The sequence below is a fragment of the Schistocerca serialis genome, chromosome 1 (genome assembly GCF_023864345.2).
Source record: "Schistocerca serialis cubense isolate TAMUIC-IGC-003099 chromosome 1, iqSchSeri2.2, whole genome shotgun sequence".
NCBI lineage: Eukaryota > Metazoa > Arthropoda > Insecta > Orthoptera > Acrididae > Schistocerca > Schistocerca serialis.
This window is the reverse complement of record NC_064638.1, coordinates 1,230,624,261-1,230,649,237: the sequence shown is the minus strand read 5'-3', so window position 1 is coordinate 1,230,649,237 and position 24,977 is coordinate 1,230,624,261.

The following is a 24,977-nucleotide window of genomic DNA, read 5'->3' as shown; positions in this document are numbered from 1 at the left end:
CTAAGTGGTTTCCTCCCCAGCCCTCCCCTATAACTACTGATACTAATTGATTTGTGACCATATGGTTGATTTATAACCACTTGGGGATAATCTATCCTTCTGGCAAATCTCACCCCTCTTCCTTCCCTTCTCCTCCCCCACCAGTCTGGGAAAAGGTACACTTTTTAGTCTGCCATTCCCATTGCAGTTCTGAGCCACTTTGCTCCCTCCCCAGCCCTCCCCTCCCTCCATCACCCTCTACTCAAGTGGGGAGGCCTGTCTCCTGAAAATTGATTAAATAAAGAATATCCAACTTGAATCTAACAATATATTACTGACTTAATTTTGAACTTCTTGTCCTCTCCAAAACAGACAGGTTTTTTCCAACCATTTTCCAGCTGATGTGGTCACGCAATTGATGGAAAAACCTCAGTCTGTTTTGGAGAGGAAGGATCTCATGACAAGAAGTTCGAAATTAAGTCAGTAATACATTGTTAGATTCAATTTTTATATTATTTATTTAATCAGTTTAAGTAGAGCTCATGTCTGCAACCCCTTCCCATGACATAATAAATACCGAGTATGCACATCTGCATGCCACAGACATCAGGCAATGCCTACTAGATGGGTGCTGCCAGCATCGGTTGGACAACTGAAAGCTCCATTTGCTGTGGTAGCCTGAGGGCTGATGTTGGTCACTGCTAGTATTTCCTGGTGGCAGCTGGTGGAACTACCTCAAGATTGCACATGCATGGAGTACCTGCCTACTGCACAGTCACACTGACTGCATGTACAAGAAACCACTGTTGGTGGCCACAGAGAAGATGCTGTCAGGCTTCACAGTCTATCTCCAGGAGCCATGCACACCAATACCAGTAAGATTTTTTGAATGTCTATATGCTCAATGGACCTCCATTTGTTCTCAAGACCTTCCTGAACAAAGCACTATATAAATTATGGCTGTATAAACACAGAAAACAAACATTTGTTACAAGGGTTAAAAGATATAGAAACATCACAAAAAACTTTCTAATACTAGGTGCTAACGAACCAGAGCTTAAAACTGCTACTAACGCAATACACGCAGTTGCCTGTAAATGTGGTCAGTATTTAAAGAAAAATAATACTTGGAGTTTCACCTGCTGATTGGTGTGCAGAACAACACATGAACACCTGTGGGTGGCTACATGGGCTACTGGCAACTCCCATCTCATCTTGGCTCCCAGAGCCACTGACTGTGACGATGTCTGGTGCTCTTTGTCTGAACTAATGCTCTTAAGGTCTGGGGCATCTGTGAACTGTTACCCATTTCTGCATTACAGCAGCCCCCCCCCCCCCCCCCACCATCACCACTGTTTCCACAGTGGTCAGACAGCGCCATGATACCTCCTCACAATTCATGTTGTTCCCTGGTTAGATGCTCATTTACTACAGATTGGCTCCATTCCTCCAGATAGATTTTGAGTATACCAGAAGAAACTGCAACTGAAACAGAGAAAACTGCCAGAGTCGATAGCAATCCACTGGTTGCTTCTGAGAGGAACTATACTGTTGCTCCCTTACATGGGAGCCACCACCTAGTGAAAGTATGCATCTACCTCATCTGTGTGGGTACTTATAGTTTAGTCTGAAACATGGCGGTTTATCTCACTTGCAGTCAACCAACTCCTTCTAAAAATCAGACCACCCAGTAGAAGCCGGTATGTCTCTACCTCTCAGAGATGATGGGAACAGGTTACTGCCTGCAGGCCAAAGACTCACAATGTGTGTGGTCTAGCATTCATCTGCTTGTCCCAAGTTGTTGATCGCCATTCCTGCTTTACTGTTGGCCAACGCTGACTCACTGAACCTACAGTTGTCCTCGTTTTGTGATCGTCCATGGCTGCATCAGATTGTCTGTGCACTTATCAGCACTTTAGGAGAGTACACACAGCCTTACATGGACACAGATGAGCACTTCCTTGCTCATATTTTCGAAAAAAATTCTGGAGTCTGTGATGACTAAATAGTCTCTCGATCCCACCTTTTATTTCACTGCACCTGCGTTCTTTTTGTATGCTACCCTCAACAAAAGAAAGAGTAGCATCGAACTACTGAGCAAAGATGACATTTTGAGTGAGGGATCTGTGGAGTACTGTCAATGTGTCCATAGACACACCGAGGCAAATAACCCAAATGTGCACGAGAGGTTCAATGCATCCATTGGTCCAAGTGGTTCAAATGGCTCTTATCACTATGGGACATAACATCTGAGGTCATCAATCACCTAGAACTTAGAACTACTTAAACCTAACTAACCTAAGGACATCTCTCTCTCTCTGTCTCTCTCTCTCTCTCTCTCTCTCTCTCTCTCTCTCTCTCTCTCTCTCACACACACACACACACACACACACACACACACACACACACACACACACACACACACACACACCCATGCCCGAGGCAGGATTCGAACCTGCGACCGTAGCGGTCGCGCGGTTCCAGACTGAAGCGCCTAGAACCGCTCGGCCACAACGGCCGCCCATCCCTTGATTCGAGGTACATTATGTAACCGGGCATCAGTAAAATATACAGTCATAGCTAGTACCAATATTAATTATGACTAGTAACTTTTGATGGGTGTCGGGAGAAAAGTGCAAGGGATGAGGTGGAAATCGAGGGTATGGCGGCTGATTCTGATATGGGATACATGATGGAAGCGGAACACACACCCTGTTATTTTGCATGATGCACACTCCATCCCAAAACTGATGACAACACTGGACAAAAAGCAAAGATACACTCCTGGAAATTGAAATAAGAACACCGTGAATTCATTGCCCCAGGAAGGGGAAACTTTATTGACACATTCCTGGGGTCAGATACATCACATGATCACACTGACAGAACCACAGGCACATAGACACAGGCAACAGAGCATGCACAATGTCGGCACTAGTACAGTGTATATCCACCTTTCGCAGCAATGCAGGCTGCTATTCTCCCATGGAGACGATCGTAGAGATGCTGGATGTAGTCCTGTGGAACGGCTTGCCATGCCATTTCCACCTGGCGCCTCAGTTGGACCAGCGTTCGTGCTGGACGTGCAGACCGCGTGAGACGACGCTTCATCCAGTCCCAAACATGCTCAATGGGGGACACATCCGGAGATCTAGCTGGCCAGGGTAGTTGACTTACGCCTTCTAGAGCACATTGGGTGGCACGGGATACATACGGACGTGCATTGTCCTGTTGGAACAGCAAGTTCCCTTGCCGGTCTAGGAATGGTAGAACTATGGGTTCGATGACGGTTTGGATGTACCGTGCACTATTCAGTGTCCCCTCGACGATCACCAGTGGTGTACGGCCAGTGTAGGAGATCGCTCCCCACACCATGATGCCGGGTGTTGGCCCTGTGTGCCTCGGTCGTATGCAGTCCTGATTGTGGCGCTCACCTGCACGGCGCCAAACACGCATACGACCATCATTGGCACCAAGGCAGAAGCGACTCTCATCGCTGAAGACGACACGTCTCCATTCGTCCCTCCATTCACGCCTGTCGCGACACCACTGGAGGCGGGCTGCACGATGTTGGGGCGTGAGCGGAAGACGGCCTAACGGTGTGCGGGACCGTAGCCCAGCTTCATGGAGACGGTTGCGAATGGTCCTCGCCGATACCCCAGGAGCAACAGTGTCCCTAATTTGCTGGGAAGTGGCGGTGCGGTCCCCTACGGCACTGCGTAGGATCCTACGGTCTTGGCGTGCATCTGTGCGTCGCTGCGGTCCGGTACCAGGTCGACGGGCACGTGCACCTTCCGCCGACCACTGGCGACAACATCGATGTACTGTGGAGACCTCACGCCCCACGTGTTGAGCAATTCGGCGGTACGTCCACCCGGCCTCCCGCATGCCCACTATACGCCCACGCTCAAAGTCCGTCAACTGCACATAAGGTTCACGTCCACGCTGTCGCGGCATGCTACCAGTGTTAAAGACTGCGATGGAGCTCCGTATGCCACGGCAAACTGGCTGACACTGACGGCGGCGATGCACAAATGCTGCGCAGCTAGCGCCATTCGACGGCCAACACCGCGGTTCCTAGCGTGTCCCCTGTGCCGTGCGTGTGATCATTGCTTGTACAGCCCTCTCGCAGTGTCCGGAGCAAGTATGGTGGGTCTGACACACCGGTGTCAATGTGTTCTTTTTTCCATTTCCAGGAGTGTACATTATTCACTACCATAATCTCCAGCAGTGTATCAGACTGAAGATGAGGCTCGTTAGAAGCAATCCCCTAGGCTGAAGGAGTACATTGATTTCAATATGACACTGACAGCTTCTGCAATGCGTGACTTTGAGAAAGTGCCACATGGTAAACTGTTTGACAGACTCTTTCAATATCTGAGGGACACAGGTACTCTTTCACCTTGGAAGACTGATAGTGGGAGACCCTGCACAGTCTACACACCTGACATGGAGGAGCATTACTACGTTGTGGAAGAAACCCATTGGACCAGTGCGGAACAATTATCAGCAGCTGAAGGCAGGTCTCACTCCATATCTGGAGGGGGGTGGAGGGCACTTCATGAACAATTTTTCTAACCATAAAATCTGCAGTGCATTCCGCCCCTAAGGCCACAGTATCATCATGACGAGGCAGATTTGTCAATGGCTATTGTAGAAGTGTGGTGCAGATCCACTGCTCATATCCAAGATTTTATTTACCAATGATGCAGGATTCACAATCGATGTTCTTGTGAATTTCCATAACCAGCATGTAAGAGCAGATGTAAATCCTTAAGCTGTTTAGGGAAGAGGGCACCAACACTGACTCTCAATCATTGTATGGGCAGGTACCCTTGGTGAGAGATTAATAAGGCCATACATGCTAGCACAAAGGTTAGCTGTGGTGTGTTATCTGAACTTCCTCAGTAACGTACTGCTTAACTTGCTGGTGGCTGTGTCATTACAGCAACGAATACAAATGTGGTTCATGTGTGATGGTGCACCAGCGTTCTTTCGTCCCAATGTGTGTGAACATCTGATTCAGACTTTTCAGGACCACTGAATTGGTCTGGGGAATCCAAACATTGGGGTGCTCGTTCCCCAGACCTCAATGCCCTAGACTTTTAGTTATGGGGACACTTGAAGAAACTGATCTCCACCACGCCAATCCACGATGTGTGGACGCTACAGGGTAGCTTCTTCAGTGCATGCCAGCTGGTGTAACAACAACCAGGTCTATTTCGAAGGGTGTGTGTCATTCCTTATGCCAGAGGGCAGAAGTGTGCACTGTCAAGAATGGACGCCACGTTGCATACCTCCTGTAAACAGGAGTTTATTGGAGAAAGTATGCATTCCTGCCCCTGGGTTTATGGACATATCTCAGAGAATATGCATTTTTGGACAAATATTTATTTAACTCACTTTTCTTGGTTCGATGAGTACTACCACCTCTCAAAGCACTTGACATTTTTTTGGACACCCTGTGTAAGTCAGTGTGATTAATTTGTTCGATACTGAAATGAAGCATCTAAAAAAGCATTTTGTTAACATGATATATGAATGTGGGGGTGGCTGACCTGCAGGGAGGACCCTGAAATTCACCTACAAGATTTTGGAGATGGTTCAAAGACATTTTCAGAGTATTTTTGTAGAACTGACGCATGTGTTCTGAAAGCGCGTTACAGAATAATTGCATTTCATTTCATCACTTACCCACATTTACCTTTGTGTCTATACTGTAACGCAGATACCTACACAACATTACAAATATGGACAGTATGTACTGCGTACAAGTTTTGAAACAAACTTGTTCCATTAACTCACAGTAGTTGCTGATGACAACAATGTCCACTTTACTCATTGTCCTTGGGCTTACATTCACTTATGCTCACTTATGTTTTACAGACAGTGTTTGTTACACATTAACAGTGATAAACAGCAGTATGGAAAGGTTTACTAATGAAGAACTGATCAATATCAACGTCGTGCAGAGTTTCACAGAATGCAATTTAAGAGTAGCGCAGTGAGAATGTACCTACCTTACCACCCCACAGCAACCGTAAACACATCGGAATACTTTTTCATGTGTACATTAGCGCCTATGAAACATGGCGTCCTTCTATGTCAGAACAGTAGCTAGTGGTCGTGTGACGTATGACAGATCACCCAGTCTCGAAGAGGATGTTATACGCTGATCAAACAGAACATTACGACCACCGACATACCTTCGACATAAACCCCTCCATGCGATAGCAGCGTCACTGGCGAGGGATGACTGCTAGTCAGAGATTTGCTCAGTGCATGTAGTATCAGTGAGCATGTTGTCCATGTGCAGAATGGGGACGGCGCGCGATCTACCTGATTTTGACCGAGGGCAGACTGTGATGGACCAGAGGTTCAGCAAGAGCATTTCGAAAACTGGACAACTTGGCTGGTGTTCCTACAGTGCTGTGGTGACCGTCTTCAACACGTGGCGAAACAAACTGAAACCACATCCAGACATCCTGGGTTTGCGTGGCCACCTCTCATTACAGATTGTAGATGTCGTAGACTGGGCAGATCTTTAAAATAGGACAGGCAGCGAACTGTGGTGGAATTAACATCAGACGTTAATGGTGGAGAGAGTACAAGTGTATCTCAACAGACAGTGCACCGAACACTCCCAACGATTTTTTTATGTCCATCCTTGTGATTGGTGGTCTGGGGGACTTCGGCCGGTCACTTATGTACAAAAATGAAACATCTGCAGCCACCCTTATGACATCATTTATTGCATGGCTACCAGTTCCGGTGCTTCGGCGCACCGTCTTCAGACCTTAGCTGATGCTGAGGGGAAAACACCATCTGTATACAAGATTCATCAGTGACCAACATCTATAAGTGGTTTTCACAGACTTCCTGCAACCGCAATTTTGTCTCTCCAATGGTCTACATCTACATCTACATTTATACTCCGCAAGCCACCCAACGGTGTGTGGCGGAGGGCACTTTACGTGCCACTGTCATTACCTCCCTTTCCTGTTCCAGTCGCGTATGGTTCGCGGGAAGAACGACTGTCTGAAAGCCTCCGTGCGCGCTCTAATCTCTCTAATTTTACATTCGTGATCTCCTCGGGAGGTATAAGTAGGGGGAAGCAATATATTCGATACCTCATCCAGAAACGGACCCTCTCGAAACCTGGCGAGCAAGCTACACCGCGATGCAGAGCGCCTCTCTTGCAGAGTCTGCCACTTGGGTTTATTAAACATCTCCGTAACGCTATCACGGTTACCAAATAACCCTGTGACGAAACGCGCCGCTCTTTTTTGGATCTTCTCTATCTCCTCCGTCAGACCGATCTGGTACGGATCCCACACTGATGAGCAATACTCAAGTATAGGTCGAACGAGTGTTTTGTAAGCCACCTTCTATGTTGATGGACTACATTTTCTAAGCACTCTCCCAATGAATCTCAACCTGGTACCCGCCTTACCAACAATTAATTTTATATGATCATTCCACTTCAAATCGTTCCGCACGCATACTCCCAGATATTTTACAGAAGTAACTGCTACCAGTGTTTGTTCCGCTATCATATAATCATACAATAAAGGATCCTTCTTTCTATGTATTCGCAATACATTACATTTGTCTATGTTAAGGGACAGTTGCCACTCCCTGCACCAAGTGCCTATCCGCTGCAGATCTTCCTGCATTTCGCTACAATTTTCTAATGCTGCAACTTCTCTGTATACTACACCATCATCCGCGAAAAGCCGCATGGAACTTCCGACACTATCTACTAGGTCATTTATATATATTGTGAAAAGCAATGGTCCCATAACACTCCCCTGTGGCACGCCAGAGGTTACTTTAACGTCTGTAGACGTCTCTCCATTGATAACAACATGCTGTGTTCTGTTTGCTAAAAACTCTTCAATCCACCCACACAGCTGGTCTGATATTCCGTAGGCTCTTACTTTGTTTATCAGGCGACAGTGCGGAACTGTATCGAACGCCTTCCGGAAGACAAGAAAAATAGCATCTACCTGGGAGCCTGTATCTAATATTTTCTGGGTCTCATCAACAAATAAAGCGAGTTGGGTCTCACACGATCGCTGTTTTCGGAATCCATGTTGATTCCTACATAGTAGATTCTGGGTTTCCAAAAACGACATGATACTCGAGCAAAAAACATGTTCTAAAATTCTACAACAGATCGACGTCAGAGATATAGGTCTATAGTTTTGCGCATCTGCTCGACGACCCTTCTTGAAGACTGGGACTACCTGTGCTCTTTTCCAATCATTTGGAACCCTCCGTTCCTCTAGAGACTTGCGGTACACGGCTGTTAGAAGGGGGGCAAGTTCTTTCGCGTACTCTGTGTAGAATCGAATTGGTATCCCGTCAGGTCCAGTGGACTTTCCTCTATTGAGTGATTCCAGTTGCTTTTCTATTCCTTGGACACTTATTTCGATGTCAGCCATTTTTTCGTTTGTGCGAGGATTTAGAGAAGGAACTGCAGTGCGGTCTTCCTCTGTGAAACAGCTTTGGAAAAAGGTGTTTAGTATTTCAGCTTTACGCGTGTCATCCTCTGTTTCAATGCCATCATCATCCCGTAGTGTCTGGATATGCTGTTTCGAGCCACTTACTGATTTAACGTAAGACCAGAACTTCCTAGGATTTTCTGTCAAGTCGGTACATAGAATTTTACTTTCGAATTCACTGAACGCTTCACGCATAGCCCTCCTTACGCTAACTTTGACATCGTTTAGCTTCTGTTTGTCTGAGAGGTTTTGGCTGCGTATAACCTTGGTGTGAAGCTCTCTTTGCTTTCGCAGTAGTTTCCTAACTTTGTTGTTGTACCACGGTGGGTTTTTCCCGTCCCTCACAGTTTTACTCGGCACGTACCTGTCTAAAACGCATTTTACGATTGCCTTGAACTTTTTCCATAAACACTCAACATTGTCAGTGGCGGAACAGAAATTTTCGTTTTGATCTCTTAGGTAGTCTGAAATCTGCCTTCTATTACTCTTGCTAAACAGATAAACCTTCCTCCCTTTTTTTATATTCCTATTAACTTCCATATTCAGGGATGCTGCAACGGCCTTATGATCACTGATTCCCTGTTCTGCTCTTAAAGAGTCGAAAAGTTCGGGTCTGTTTGTTATCAGTAGGTCCAAGATGTTATCTCCACGAGTCGGTTCTCTGTTTAATTACTCGAGGTAATTTTCGGATAGTGCACTCAGTATAATGTCACTCGATGCTCTGTCCCTACCACCCGTCCTAAACATCTGAGTGTCCCAGTCTATATCTGGTAAATTGAAATATCCACCTAAGACTATAACATGCTGAGAAAATTTATGTGAAATGTATTCCAAATTTTCTCTCAGTTGTTCTGCCACTAATGCTGCTGAGTCGGGAGGTCGGTAAAAGGAGCCAATTATTAACCTAGCTCGGTTGTTGAGTGTAACCTCCACCCATAATAATTCACAGGAACTATCCACTTCTACTTCACTACAGGATAAACTACTACTAACAGCGACGAACACTCCACCACCTGTTGCATGCAATCTATCCTTTCTAAACACCGTCTGTACCTTTGTAAAAATTTCGGCAGAATTTATCTCTGGCTTAAGCCAGCTTTCTGTACCTATAACGATTTCAGCTTCGGTGCTTTCTATCAGCGCTTGAAGCTCTGGTACTTCACCAACGCAGCTTCGACAGTTGACAATTACAATACCGATTGCTGCTTGGTCCCCGCATGTCCTGACTTTGCCCCGCACCCGTTGAGGCTGTTGCCCTTTCTGTACTTGCCCAAGGCCATCTAACCTAAAAAACCGCCCAGCCCACGCCACACAACCCCTGCTACCCGTGTAGCCACTTCTTGCGTGTAGTGGACTCCTGACCTATCCAGCGGAACCCGAAACCCCACCACCCTATGGCGCAAGTCGAGGAATCTGCAGCTCACACGGTCGCAGAACCGTCTCAGCCACTGATTCAGACCCTCCACTCGGCTCTGTACCAAAGGTCCGCAGTCAGTCCTGTCGACGATGCTGCAGATGGTGAGCTCTGCTTTCATCCCGCTAGCGAGACTGGCAGTCTTCACCAAATCAGATAGCCGCTGGAAGCCAGAGAGGTTTTCCTCCGATCCATAGCGACACACATAATTGGTGCCGACATGAGCGACCACCTGCAGATGGGTGCACCCTGTACCCTTCATGGCATCCGGAAGGACCCTTTCCACATCTGGAATGCCTCCCCCCGGTATGCACACGGAGTGCACATTGGTTTTCTTCCCCTCTCTTGCTGCCATTTCCCTAAGGGGCCCCATTACGCGCCTGACGTTGGAGCTCCCAACTACCAGTAAGCCCACCCTCTGCGACCGCCCGGATCTTGCAGACTGAGGGGCAACCTCTGGGACAGGACAAGCAGCCATGTCAGGCCGAAGATCAGTATCAGCCTGAGACAGAGCCTGAAACCGGTTCTTCAGACAAACTGGAGAGGCTTTCCGTTCAGCCCTCCGGAATGTCTTTCGCCCCCTGCCACACCTTGAGACGACCTCCCACTCTACCACAGGTGAGGGATCAGCCTCAACGCGGGCTATCAACCAGCCACCAACTGTCAAGTAAGTTGAATTGATAGTTGATGGATGGAGATATAACCTCATAGTTACAGGAAGTCTGCAAAAACCAGTTATAGATGGTGGCCACAGATACATCGTGTATGCACACGGTGTTATTCCCCTCAGCATCAGCTAAGCCCTGAAGATAGTGCACCAAAGTACTGAAACTGGTAGCCATACAATATATGACGTCATAGGGGTGACTGTAGGTGTTGCATTCTCTAAAACTCCTAACGATGGTCCTACGCAACTGCCAACCCATGCACGTGCCAATGTTAACACCACAATAGTGGCAACTATGACTAAAATGGGCATGTCACCATCGGCACTGGGTGTCGGTACAGTAACAGAGCACTGCATGGTCTGATGAAACCCGATACCTTCTTCACCATTCCGATGGGAGGGCAGGGAATCAGTTGTATCCCAGGGGAACAGCTCCCTGACACCTGTACTGTGGGATGGAGACAAGCTGGCGGCGGCTCCATTATGCTCTAGGCAACATACAGGTCCATGGCTCCAGAGGAGCTCTCGCAAGGGACCATGATGGCCAAAGTCTATGCTGCACTGGTTGCAGACCACGTACACCTCTTCATGACAATCATGTTTCCCAACGACAGTGGCATTTTTCAACAAGAAGATGCGTCACAAGACCAAGAGTGTGGTAGGAGTGTTCAAGGGAAACAGTGGCGAGTTCCAATTGATGTGTTGGCCCTCCCAGCTCGCCGGATCTGTACCTGATGATAGCACACATCTGTGATGTGATTGAACATGGCGTCAGAGCTCATCGCCTTCCCCCACCCCCCCTCCCACCCCCTCACCACCGCTTTATAGGGATGAGGTGATTTGTGAGTGCAGACCTGGTAAGATCTGGTGCCAACTCACTTCAGCGACCTACCATCATCTCATTGCTTCCATGCCACGACGCGATGTCACTGTTATCCGTCCGAAAGGTGGATACACTGGCTGTTAGCTTGTTGTTGTGGTCTTCAGTCCTGAGACTGGTTTGATGCAGCTCTCCATGCTACTCTATCCTGTGCAAGCTTCTTCACCTCCCAGTACCTACTGCAACCTACATTCTTCTGAATCTGTTTAGTGTATTCATCTCTTGGTCTCCCTCTACGATTTTTACCCTCCACGCAGCCCTCCAATTCTAAATTGGTGATCCCTTGATGTCTCAGAATATGCCCTACCAACCGATCCCTTCTTCTAGTCATGTTGTGCCACAAATATCTCTTCTCTCCAATTCTGTTCAATGCCTCCTCATTAGTTATGTGATCTACCCATCTAATCTTCAGCATTCTTCTGTAGGACCACATTTCTAAAGCTTCTATTCTCTTCTTGTCTAAACTATTTATCGTCCACGTTTCACTTTCATACATGGCTACACTCCATACAAATACTTCCAGACACTTCCTGACACTTAAATCTATACTCGATGTTAACAATTTTCTCTTCTTCAGAAACGCTTTCCTTGCTACTGCCAGTCTACATTTTATATCCTCTCTACTTCGACCATCATCAGTTATTTTGCTATCAAAATAGCAAAACTCCTTTACTACTGTAAGTGTCTCATTTCCTAATCTAACTCCCTCAGCATCACCCGACTTGAATTAAGTCTTCAACTACATTCCATTATCCTCGTTTTGCTTTTGTTGATGTTCATCTTATATCCTCCTTTCAAGACACTGTCCATTCCGTCCAGCTGCACTTCCAGGTCCTTTGCTGTCTCTGACAAAATGACAATTTCATCGGTGAACCTCAACGTTGTAATTTCTTCTCCATCGATTTTAATTCCTACTCCGAATTTTTATTTTGTTTCCTTTACTGCTTGCTTAATATACAGATTGAATAACATCGGGGATAGGCTACAACCCTGTCTTACTCCCTTACTCACCACTGCTTCACTTTCATGTCTCTCGACTCTTATAAATGCCATCTAGTTTCTGTACAAATTGTAGATAGCCTTTCGCTCCCTGTATTTTACCCCTGCCACTTTCAGAATTTGAAAGAGTGTATTCCAGTCAAGGCTGTTAGGTAGGTGCTCATAATGTGCTGGCTGATCAGTGTACGATTATTGACAATCGTAGCATCAGTAGTCGGTTCGCTACATGACCTCTGAACGCAAGAAAAACAGGTGTACCGAGAATCCTGCATAAACCGCAGTTGCACCTGTACCATCCATGGATCATGGAGTTATTGCTGCAAGCGGACATCCGGTATCGAGTGGAGTTTGCCAGTTCGTTTCTACAATAATGTGCAGAAAAACCACAATTTTCCTTCTTTCGTGTTGTTTACGGACTAGACCATGTCCACAAGAGAGCATGTTCAACAGTAGAAATAGCCATTCGTGTGGTGACGAAAAGCTTTACCCACTGGCCTGTCGACTGTGCCAGTACATGTTCGCTGTGAACGTGTGAGGTGGTGACTGGATCTTACGTACTTCCCGATAGACTGAACTGTGTCCTGTCCTCACAGAAAGGTTTGAACACACTGTGATACAAGTGTCTGTGTTTCGCCTGAAGGTTGTTCCATTACTCTGTATAATGGGATGTACGTTTTGGTGACTGCATATTACAGGTTGTCTTACATTTTTCCTTTCAAGGCATTTTATTAGGTTCAAACGTAACTGGTGTAATGAACTGAATAAATCGAACTCACATCATTGCGCTGTGATAAGCAAACAGTCCCCTAGTACAAAAACACCCACAAAATTTCCTAAACAACCTCCGAAATTTTGTCGGTGGTTTCACATTCAACTTATAAATTAGAATATAGAAAGCAATCTCCTGAATCATGTTCTGCAACCTTTGAGAAATTTTTTAAAACTTTGACGATTCTTTCAAGTGTTCAATATCTGTTGGATGTTCTACAACATTTCCCAAGCGCAGACTATGTGCGAAGTAATCTATATTTCAATAAACATAGAGAAAGAACATCGAGGAGAGCAATGGAAACTGATATTAGACGCGCTGGTTGAAAACTAAATACCAGGAATCTAACGAACGGACTCGCATAACGGATATAAACGCAGGCTTCTGCGGCCATTGTAAATTAGCTTACCACGCCTATTTTCATTCTCTGCTTTCTTATGGCATCATATTCTGGGGTAACTCATCATTGAGTAAAAGAGTGTTCATTGCACAAAAGCGTGTATTCAGAATAATTGCTGGAGCTCATCCAAGATCATCCTGCAGATACTTATCTGCACTGCAGCCTCAGAATATATATATATTCACTTATGAAATTTGTTATTAACAATCCGAACGAATTCAAAAGTAATAGCAGTGTACATGGCTACAACACTAGGAGAAAGGATGATCTTCACTACTCAATGTTAAATCTAACTTTGGCTCAGAAGGGGGTAAATTATGCCACAAAAATCTTTGATCACTTACCTAATAGCATCAAAAGTCTGACAAAATGGCTCTGAGCACTGTGGGACTTAACATCTCAGGTCATCAGTCCCCTAGAACTTAGAACAAATTAAACCTAATTAACCTAAGGACATCACACACATCCATGCCCGAGGCAGGATTCGAACCTGCGACCGTAGCGGTCGCGTAGTTCCAGACTGAAGCGCCTAGAACCGCTCGGCCACCAGCGGCCGGAAAAAGTCTGACAGATAGCCATATAGCATTTAAAAGGAAATTAAAAGAATTCCTGAATGGCACCTCCTACTCATTAGATGAATTTTTGGATATAGTAAGTGGGTAAAATATTAAGTGTCATTTAATATTTTGTGTAATGTAATAGCTTGTATAGACACCGTTTATTAATGTGACACGTTTCACATCATTACTAAGTGTCGTATTCATGATCTATGGAACAAGTACTAATCTAACCTAATCTAAAAATTGTGACAGCTACTAAATTTTTTCTGGATTTGTGACGCATTGTCAATATGTAAAACTACAGATATTTTGGTCTCTGTTGTAAGTGACATTCTTCAGGGTGTTTTACTGACTGTCCCATAACGCATGAGAGAGTCCCATGCGAAGACACATCGGCATTTAAAGACATCCGGAGTGCGTGAAGATGCACCTTGTGCAGGAAAATTCTAATTTCCGCAACCTCGCTACTGAAAATTATTTTGTGAAAATACCTATTAAGATTATTTCGTTTGGTTACCGTTTTGTGCTACCTATTTTTCTGCTATCAACACGTTAGATTCTATTTGTAATTTAGATTCCATTTGTAATTTACGCCTGGACAAATGAGAATTACCTTATTGTGTTTTTAAATTTTAACTAAACAAAATTAAAGATATTTTATCCTAGACGTGTGGCTTTTATGGCTTTGGATTTACAAACACACACACACACACACACACACACACACAGAGAGAGAGAGAGAGAGAGAGAGAGAGAGATCAAAACTTATGGCGTAGGACGTTAAACGGGCCGACTTGGAGCAGGAGAGGCACCACAGGACATTTTAACTTCCACTATCTATACTTTTACAAATAAATTCATAAAACTTTAACAGCATGACCAGGAAGGATTCAGGATTCATATTCGTAGCAGTGGAAGCTCAAAAATGTAAAAAAACACTTTTTTTTACATGTGAAATTTCGTCATTTTTTCACTTACTACTGGCTGCATTTGTTGCTATAGGTACACTTTTCTTCCTAAGTAAGAGAGTTTCTTCGATGACTTTTGCACAGCATACAAACCATAGTTACAGGTGTATGAAACTCTAGAAGTTATTTAATTTATGAAAAATTGAATGAACTGTTACATTTTAAACTTCATGTTTAGAAAAAATTCAAGTTTTATAGTTAATTATCTCAATTTTTCCACAGTTTTTTAATAGATTTGGAAAATTCTAGAGTTTCATACACCTGTAACTACTGTTTGTATGCTATGAAAAATTCATGGAAGAATCTCTCTTATTTAGCAAGAAAAGTGTACCTATAGCAACAAATGCAGCCAGTAATAAGTGAAAAATAGATGAAATTTCACATGTAAAAAAAGGTATTTTGCTACGTTTTTGAACTTCCACTGCGATAAGTGTGAGTCTTCTATTCTTCCTGGTCATGGTGACAAAGTTTTATGAATTTATTTGTAAAAGTATAGGCAGTAGAAATTAAAATGTCCTGTGGTGACTCTCCTGCTTCAAGTCGGCCCGTTTGACGTCCTACCCCCCTTAATGTCGGTAAACAGAATGGATTTAAAATGGTTCAAATGTCTCTGGCTCTGAGCACTATGGGACTCAACATCTGTGGTCATAAGTCCCCTAGAACTTAGAACTACTTAAACCTAACTAACCTAAGGACATCACACACATCCATGCCCGAGGCAGGATTCGAACCTGCGACCGTAGCAGTCGCGCGGTTCCGGACTGCGCGCCTAGAACCGCGAGACCACCGCGGCCGGCAGAATGGATTTATACTCAGAGGTTGCTGTGCTCGAGAACATTCTTTCCATTATCTATCTGCCGTGCACTACATTTCTAACCACAAAGAGTAATATATTATTCGTGGCAGCAATTTTTTAGTGGATCATGGTGCTATTGGCAGCCAATTAAACTAGTGAGCTACGCTGCAAAACTATCCCCATGTTATTAAGATTAGCTCAATAATGACACAAAAATAAGTGTCAGAAAACGTATCTTCGTAATTCACTAACGCAAATGCCATCGATTTCTTTTAAGTGCAGCATTAACCACATATGAATTAATGAGCTCCGTTAAATGGTAATCGAAGACCTCGACCCTCTCTCAGAAGAAAAACAGCGGCTGCCACAATACATCGATCCATCGCATGCAGTCGACAGTTCTCCCTCCCTCTCTCTCTCTCCTCGGTGTGTTTCTTCTTCATTTATTTTTTCTTTCTCCTCCTTGCGTGTTAGGAAGCCCCTTACCATGTTTATTGGACATTTCCCGTAATTTCCTGGGCGCGTGTAGCACTTAACATGCGGCACGGTTGCCCACGCACGCGTATCAATTCAGGCCCATTACGCGATGAGTTTGGCGGCAGTTCCGTCTCCCCCACTCAGCAGCGGATGGTGGTGAGGGGGGGGGGGGGGGAAGGGCGGGGGTTCACCGCTGTGCTTGGGACAGGGGGAGAGTTAACGCGCCGCAAGGGGATAGAGGCGCCACTGGCCCCCAGGGGATTCCCCCTCCTGCCGAGCCCGCCACCCTGCCTACAGCTTTATCTGTCCGTCCCATATGCACGATTATCCGAGAGGGGTCGTCGCTGCCGTATTATGATTGGTAAAAACGAATTTTTGATGCAGCGAAAGGAAAAATAAAGATATAGTCGATCTTTTGATTTTTGCGACTTGTTTTTCAATTCGGGATCTTTAAGCACGATGGTGATACTCTAGTTTTACCCATATACATGTCAGCATTGTCTCAACAGTTCTGACTGCTGCGCTGAACTGCGCACGAAGTGTCGCTGTGAGTTTTTTTTTTTTTTTTGTGTTATAAATTCTTAGGCTTCCATGGAGAGTGTCATTTCGAATAAAATAATTTTAGATACTAGGCCGCGCAGTTATAAAGCACTAAAGCAATTAATTTAGTTACTTTAGTGTCTTATAATGAAGTGGCCTCATACTTAAAACCATTTTATTCAAAACTGATTGGTGCTGTGTTCACGCGGGTCTTGACGTCACCCCACAAAACGAAGACTAATGCCGCGACGTCGGGAAAGCGTGCCGGCTTCAGCGGCCGAGCGGTTCTAGGCGCTTCAGTCTGGAACCGCACGACCGCTACGGTCGCAGGTTCGAATCCTGCCTTGGGCATGGATGTGTGTCATGTACCTATGTTACTTAGGTTTAAGTAGTTCTAAGTTCTAGGGGACTGATGACCTCAGATGTTAAGTCCCATAGTGCTCAGAGCCATTTGAACCATTTTTCGGGAAAGCGTGGAGAGCCATGCAGTGACACAATCACGACCCAGCCATGTCTCAGGAAATGTGTCATTAGCACTTGTACAACTCTCAAACTCCAGATTGGGGTTGCACCACCACGCTGGAAGATGACTGACGATTGCAGATTTTACATTGGTCGTAGCATGCAGTGTACGAGCTTCTCCAAGCAAATATTTGTCAGTATGGTTTCATCTGAGAAGAAAAGTAGGCCTATAGTGCGTTAGGTCACATCAAACATTAAGCTTTGGGCTTTCACGAGTGCAGCGTGTGTTTCCTGGAGCCCCAAATCCCAATGTTGAGGCGATTCACGTGTTCAAACACGTGGAACGTTGCTTGTGATGAAAATAGGCATTTTTCAGTTAGTCATTGTCAGCATGTAAGGAGGCCAACACGGAACATGTGAACGCATGCTGTATGGAATTAGGAAAAAATCTGCAATAAAGGACAAATCACAAGGGAAGAAAGAAGGCTGCTAAACGTTGTACAGCCACTCACGAGTCTATGCCTCTAAAAATTTCCAAGTTATTATATTTCTGAAATGGTATCGGCATTTTTTGGATACTCTGTGAATGAAAACAGAAACTTCGGTGGCATTTAACTTAAGCGTTAACGTTTTCGCTGCCTCTGGGTGCAAGCACGTCATAGGAATACATGGTTCAAATGGCTCTGAGCACTATGGGACTTAACTGCTGAGGTCATCAGTCCGCTAGAACTTAGAACTACTTAAACCTAACTAACCTAAGGACATCACACACATCCATGCCCGAGGCAGGATTCGAACCTGCGACCGTAGCAGTCGCGCGGTTCCACACTGTAGCGCCTAGAACCGCTTGGGCACTCCGGCAGGCTCAGAGGAATATAGCTGTCCTGTTTGTTACCCAGTGTGCATGATGTGCAGAATCGCTACCTTGTTTTAAGTAAAACTTACAGGACTTTGTAAGAAAGCAGCCTTGAAGCATTGTGTTAGCTGCCACTGACCAGTAAGCGCAGTGTGGTAACCTATATAGGGTGTGTCCACCCTTGTCCTTTCTGATGGCTTGAAGTCAGCTGACAAAAGCATACTTTGAATGAGGTGTCTGAATGCCTGTGGGGAAATAGCATCTCATTCTTGCTCAAGAGCCGAAACCAGATAAGATAGTGGTGATCTTAGACGCTAGGGTCTAGGCTGAAGTCGGTGTTCGCTTCCCATGGTGTTCCTCTGGGTTACGTTCGGAATTAATGGCCGACCAGTCCATTTCACGAATGTTATTGTACACAAACCACTGCGTCACAGATGGTGTTTCATGACAGGGTACATTGGAAATGGTAATGATCGTATGGCGTCAGTGGCCGTGAGTTCCAGTCGGGAATTTCGGGCGCCAAGTGCAGGACTTACTGAGTACGACGCCACATTGGGCGACCTGCACATCGACAATGGGGATGAAATGATGATGAGTTCTATGTACTGACTTGGCAGAAAATCCTAAGAAGTTTTGGTATTATGTCAAAGCGGTAGGTGAATCAAAACAAAGTGTCCAGACACTCTGTGACCAAAATGGTACTGAAACAGAGGATGACAGAGTAAAGGACGAAATACTAAATGCCTTTTTCCAAATCTGTTTCACAGAATATGACTGCACTGTAGTTCCTTCTCTAGACTATCGCACAGATGAAAAAATGGTAGCTATCGAAATAGATGACAGAGGGATAGAACAACAATTAAAATCGCTCAAAAGAAGAAAGGCCGCTGGACCTGATGGGATACCAGTTCGATTTTACACAGAGTACGCGAAGGAACTTGCCAGAGGTGTACCGTAGGTCTTTAGAAGAGCGTAGAGTTCCAAAATATTGTAAAAGGACACAGGTCACCCATGTTTTCAAGAAGGAATGTCGAAAAGATGTGCAGAACTGTAGACCTATATCTCTAACGTCGATCAGCTATAGGATTTTGGAACACGCATTATGTTCGAGTACAATGAATTTTCTGGAGACTAGAAATCTACTGTATAGGTATCAGCATGGATTTCGAAAAAGACGATCGTCTGAAACCCAGCTTGCGCTATTCGTCCACGAGACTCAGAGGGGCATAGACAAGAGTTCCCAGGTAGATGCCGTGTTTCTTGACTTCCGCAAGGCGTTTGATACAGTTCCCCACAGTCGTTCAATGAACAAAGTAAGAGCATATGGACTATCAGATCAATTGTGTGATTCGATTGAAGAGTTCCTAGATAACAGAACGCAGCATGTCATTCTCAATGGAGAGAAGTCTTCCGAAATAAGAGTGATTTCAGGTGTACCGCAGGGGAGTGTCGTAGGGCCGTTGCTATTCACAGTATACATAAATGACCTTGTGGATAACATCGGAAGTTCACTGAGGCTTTTTGCGGATGATGCTGTAGTATATCGAGAGGTTGTAACAATGGAAAATTTTACTGAAATGGAGGAGGATCTGCAACGAAGTGACGTATGGTGCAGGGAATGGCAATTGAATCTCAATGTAGACAAGTGTAATGTGCTGCGAATACATAGAAAGAAAGATGCTTTATCATTTAGCTACAATATAGTAGGTCAGCAAGTGAAAGCAGTTAATTCCATAAATTATGTGGGAGTAGGCATTAAGAGTGATTTAAAATGGAATGACCATATAAAATTACTCGTTGGTAAAGCAGATGCCAGACTGAGATTCATTGAAAGAATCCAAAGTAGTTTACAATACACTTGTTCCCCCACTGCTTGAATACTGCTCACCGGTGTTGGATCCGTACCAGATAGGGTTGATAGAAGAGATAGAGAAGATCCAACGGAGAGCAGCGCGCTTCGTTACAGGATAATTTAGCAATCGCGAAAGCGTTACGGAGATGATGGGTAAACTCCAGTGGAAGACTCTGCAGGAGAGACGCTCAGTTGCTCGGTACGGGCTTTTGTTGAAGTTTCGAGAACGTGCCTTCACCGAGGAGTCAAGCAGTATATTGCTCTCTCCTACGTATACTTCGCGAAGAGACCATGAGGATAAAATCAGAGAGATTAGAGTCCACACAGAGACATACTGACAATCATTCTTCCCACGAAGAATACGAGACTGGGGTTCAAATGGCTCTGAGCACTATGGGATTTAACATCTATGGTCATCAGTCCCCTAGAACTTAGAACTACTTAAACCTAACTAACCTAAGGACAGCACACAACACCCAGCCATCACGAGGCAGAGAAAATCCCTGACCCCGCCGGGAATCGAACCCGGGAACCCGGGCGTGGGAAGCGAGAACGCTACCGCACGACCACGAGATGCTGGCGAGACTGGGGGAGAACCGATAGAGGTACTTAAGGTACCCTCAGCCACACATCGTTAGGTGGCTTGCGGAATATGGATGTAGATGGAGGACTGCACAACACCCAGTCTCTGAGGGGAGAAAATCTCCGGCCCCAGCTGGGAATCGAACCCGGGACCCCGTGCATGGCAATCCAACACGCTGACCATTCAGGTAATGGGGCGGACGACGGGGTACATTGTCATGTCGATACAGTCACCGTCTACGAAATGTTCTTCTGCAGCTTGCGTGCTCATATCCTTCCTTCCACGTTGAGCGATTTTTTGAATGCACTGATGTGACCACACCCTAAATACGAAAAACACACTCTTACCATAACACAATCTCCTTCGCCCTCTGTTGTTGGCACTACACGTCATGGAAGGTAAAGCTCTCGAACCATTCGCCAAACCAAAACTTTTTCATCGCGTTGTCACAGAGTAAAGCGTGATCCATGACGCCAAATCAGTCGTTTCAATTTTTCCACTATCCAATGGCGTCATTCCTTACAACACCCCAAGCGCCACTTAGCACTGACAATAGAAATTTGTGGCTTATCAGCAGCTGCTCGTCCATTGCAACCCATCGATTTTAAATCCATGCGCACAGTTACTGTGCTAGCTGGGCTGCTGCTAGCGTTTTGAAACTCACAAGTGATTGCTTCCGCGTACTTCGTGCGATTGATCACAACTGCACTTGGCAGTGCTAAACAGTCCCTGCCGGTCATTACATGAGGTGTACCTGGTCTTGGTGTAACCGTAACTGTTCCTTCGTGTTTTCATTTCTCAATCACGTCACCAGCAGTCGACCTGAAGAGCTACAGACGGGTTGGAAGATCTCTGATGTCAGATGACACCCAGTGACTAAACCACCTTCGAAGTCACTGAACACCGCTGACCTATACTCATTTTGCCGTTATTGCTTTTCTTCTGACATCACAACAGTCCCCGCCTTCTTTTATGTTGGCGGGTCTGCCTCTCGTGTATCTAACGATCAATTTCGCATTAAGTATGGATGTCAGGCATCTTTTGATCACAAATTCTTTTTCATCGAAGCATCTTGAGATTGGCAGTAGTCACTGCTAGGGACAAACTGGAATGGATTGTCACATTCAGAGCCCAAAAGAATCTCTAAGAATCAAAATATGAACGCGAAATATTTTAAAGGTGTGTCCTCAATGTCAAGTGCCAACAGAGTTGGAAAGAGTGCAACGGAAAGAATATTCTTACAAGCAGGGAACAGAGCTTACTTTGCAGACCTATAGCTACTACCCAGGAGAACAAAAGTCTTAATATACAACTCACAGTTTGAACAATAGTCGGATTTGGGTCAGGGAAACGGACGCTGACAGAAGATCACAAAAAAGGTTTAAGAACCTTTGGGTGCAAAGTACAACGCAAAACTTACGGCCTAAGAAGGGAGGGCAAATGATAGGGAGTACTCTATAGCACCGAGCTACGACACTTGACACAAGGAAGAGATATAATAAAATTTATCAAATCACAACGAATGCTATGGCGAGGACACGTAGAGAGAATGGAGAAAAATAGAATACAAAAGAAAATGATGAATGATGCTACTAGACGAAAATAGAGACACAGGATAAAGAGGACTGACAGTTCGTCCCGATTTATCAGGGCCACGACAGCAATCAATCATGCCTGGAAAAAACGCTTACAGCTGCACTAAAATAGCTGCTCACCGTGTAATCTGTAGGGAGCTGAAGAGAGGTCTTCCGCGCTTGCGCCATGGATAGCTACTGAGCTGCTGGAATTTGCTGCGGCTAAAAGCTGAATTAAAAGTCTGTAACGCGCCGTGTTGGGGTCCTTATTTTTCCCGTTTCAGCTAAATGGCAGCCAGCGCCGGACTCCAGGTAGCGCATAGTTGAAATCTCCTATCCATGTTGACAAAACTGTCTACCTTCCTTAATAACACTGTCCCAGAGCTAACACGCTGACGATGAAGTTGCAGTCTCGTAATGAAACGTGCAATGCTTGGAGTTCAGGCAACGCTTTGCTACGTGATTATCAGGTTGCTCTAGCCGTGTACGTCGATCGCTTTTAATCCAGCGTTCTCGCACGGAGCGTAATGTCTGTCCAATTTAAGACTTCCCACACAGACATGGAACCTTATATACATTGCGTTTTCTAACGCAAAGATCGTCTTTGACCGAAAATGACAGATTCCTCAATTTTGTTTGTGGACGTAAATTGTACTTAATGTCATGTGTCTTGACGATCCTTTCGATTCTTGAAGACATGCAAACACGCAAGAAGGCGCTGTGTTCACTTCGATCGGAGTGCATTACGTATCTGTTGGAACGCTTTTTAGTGGTTGCTGGTGAGCTGGCAGGCAGTAGGGATACGACCATTACATGTCCTCTTTGTACCAGGGAGCATAAGACACTACGGCCTCGTGCAAGGTGACGACAGCTTTTGGCCTACATGTTCGGGGTAATCAGAAACAGACTGAAAAGCTTCCAAGGTTGCTCCAGAGGAAGTTGAGGTGAGAAATAATTTTTCACAAAAAATGCGATACGTTGCACCGTTCCCCAGTTATTTAGCATTGAAGTTATCCAGTCGGACGTGTGCTCGCAAATTCAGGCAACTGAACGCGCTAAAACGCGGTAATGCAGAGACATCTACTATTACCATTCAAAATGTGCCTTTTTCGGAAGTGATAAATTTAAGATAGGTGCGAAAAATCTACACTTGTTCGGTTTGAGGAAACCAAAAGAAGAAGAAGTTCCGCGGCGCTGTCTGTGGCACGTAGAATTTGCACGTGCAACGACCTGATTGGCTAACTACAATGCTAAATAACTCCGAAGCAGCGCAACATATCTAATTTTTCCCTTAATAATTGTTTCTCCGCACAAGACAACGACTTAAAAGCTTTTCAGACTATTTCTGACCACCTTGCACAGCTCTGTGTGAGCAGATTTGAAGTAGATACTGTGTCTCAGCGTTCTGTCGGCTTTTCTTCTATCCACGACTTCCAGGCTGGTAAGCTACCGTAATATTCCAGTGCCATGTAAACTGATTATTCGACGGCGGCGAGTTCAAGTGCTGGAGAAACGTGGCAAGCCTTTTCATTCCTTGGGGCCACAGTGTAAATGTGTAGTCAACATACGGCAAGATGCAGTAAATTTCAGTAGTTATCGTTCATACTTCATTTTTCTCAAAGTCTTCCAGAAACGAGCTTGAAATCGTGGGAGATTTGGATCCTCCCCTGGTGACACTTTGCAGTGTTCAAAATAACAGCTATTAAAGAGCAAATAGGTTGATGTAAGCGGACGTTTAAAATACGCCATAACGTCTTCCTCCTGTAGAGGCACTTTTGTAAATAATTATACATCAAAGGTAACCAAAATATGTGACAGCTGTAGTTTAAGTTACATTAGACGCCCTATGAAAATTTTCGAATTCTGAATGTGATGGTCACACCTTCATTCGAGAGATCTCAACAGCGATGTAACATGTTTAGCCAAAAATTTCGTAGACGTTCCATCGATATTTACAGTTCTTGTAAGTCATAATCGTACACACAGTCTTGGGAGGACTGCGACGCGTTAGTGCACCACTATGACGACGTTATCGGAACAGGACACGGAGGGCTGCAGAGGCGTGGTGAAGCCAGATTCCCTAACGGAGTAAACCAGATACAACTGGTTCTCCTCCGGGTTGGGAATTGGGCATGGAGGTCAGAGCATATTTTGCAGCTCTACAATTAAGGAGATGTAGCATTGTTAGGAGGAGAACGAAACTCCTAGTATACAATTCACAATTCGAAAAATTATCAGATTTCGACTGGTCGCCTTTTTATTCTGGTCCTGCAACCCCCCCCCCCCCCCCCCCCACACACACACACACACACACACAAACCAGTTTTCGGATTTGAAAGAGATTTGAGCTGGCAGAAGATTACGAATTGCTACGCAAAATTCATGTCCCATGGCCCAATAAGTGCGGAAGACGGATAGTCAATACGCTATAACACCGAGCTATAACCATTAATATAAGGAAGAGATATTGAGCCGTGTTGCGGCTCGCGTTGGTGCCATTGGTAGGTTGGCATCGTGTAATAGGGATAGTGGCGTCTCGTTCTCTTCTTGTGTTTACTGGCGCCACTATGTTTGCTAGTGTTGTCTGTCCGCAAGTGGCAGCAGCAGCGGTTATCGATATCCAGTACGGTGGTACTATCTTTGGAGGGACGTCAAATGTTTTCCGGGTTGGGGTGTGTCGGGTAGTTCAGTTGA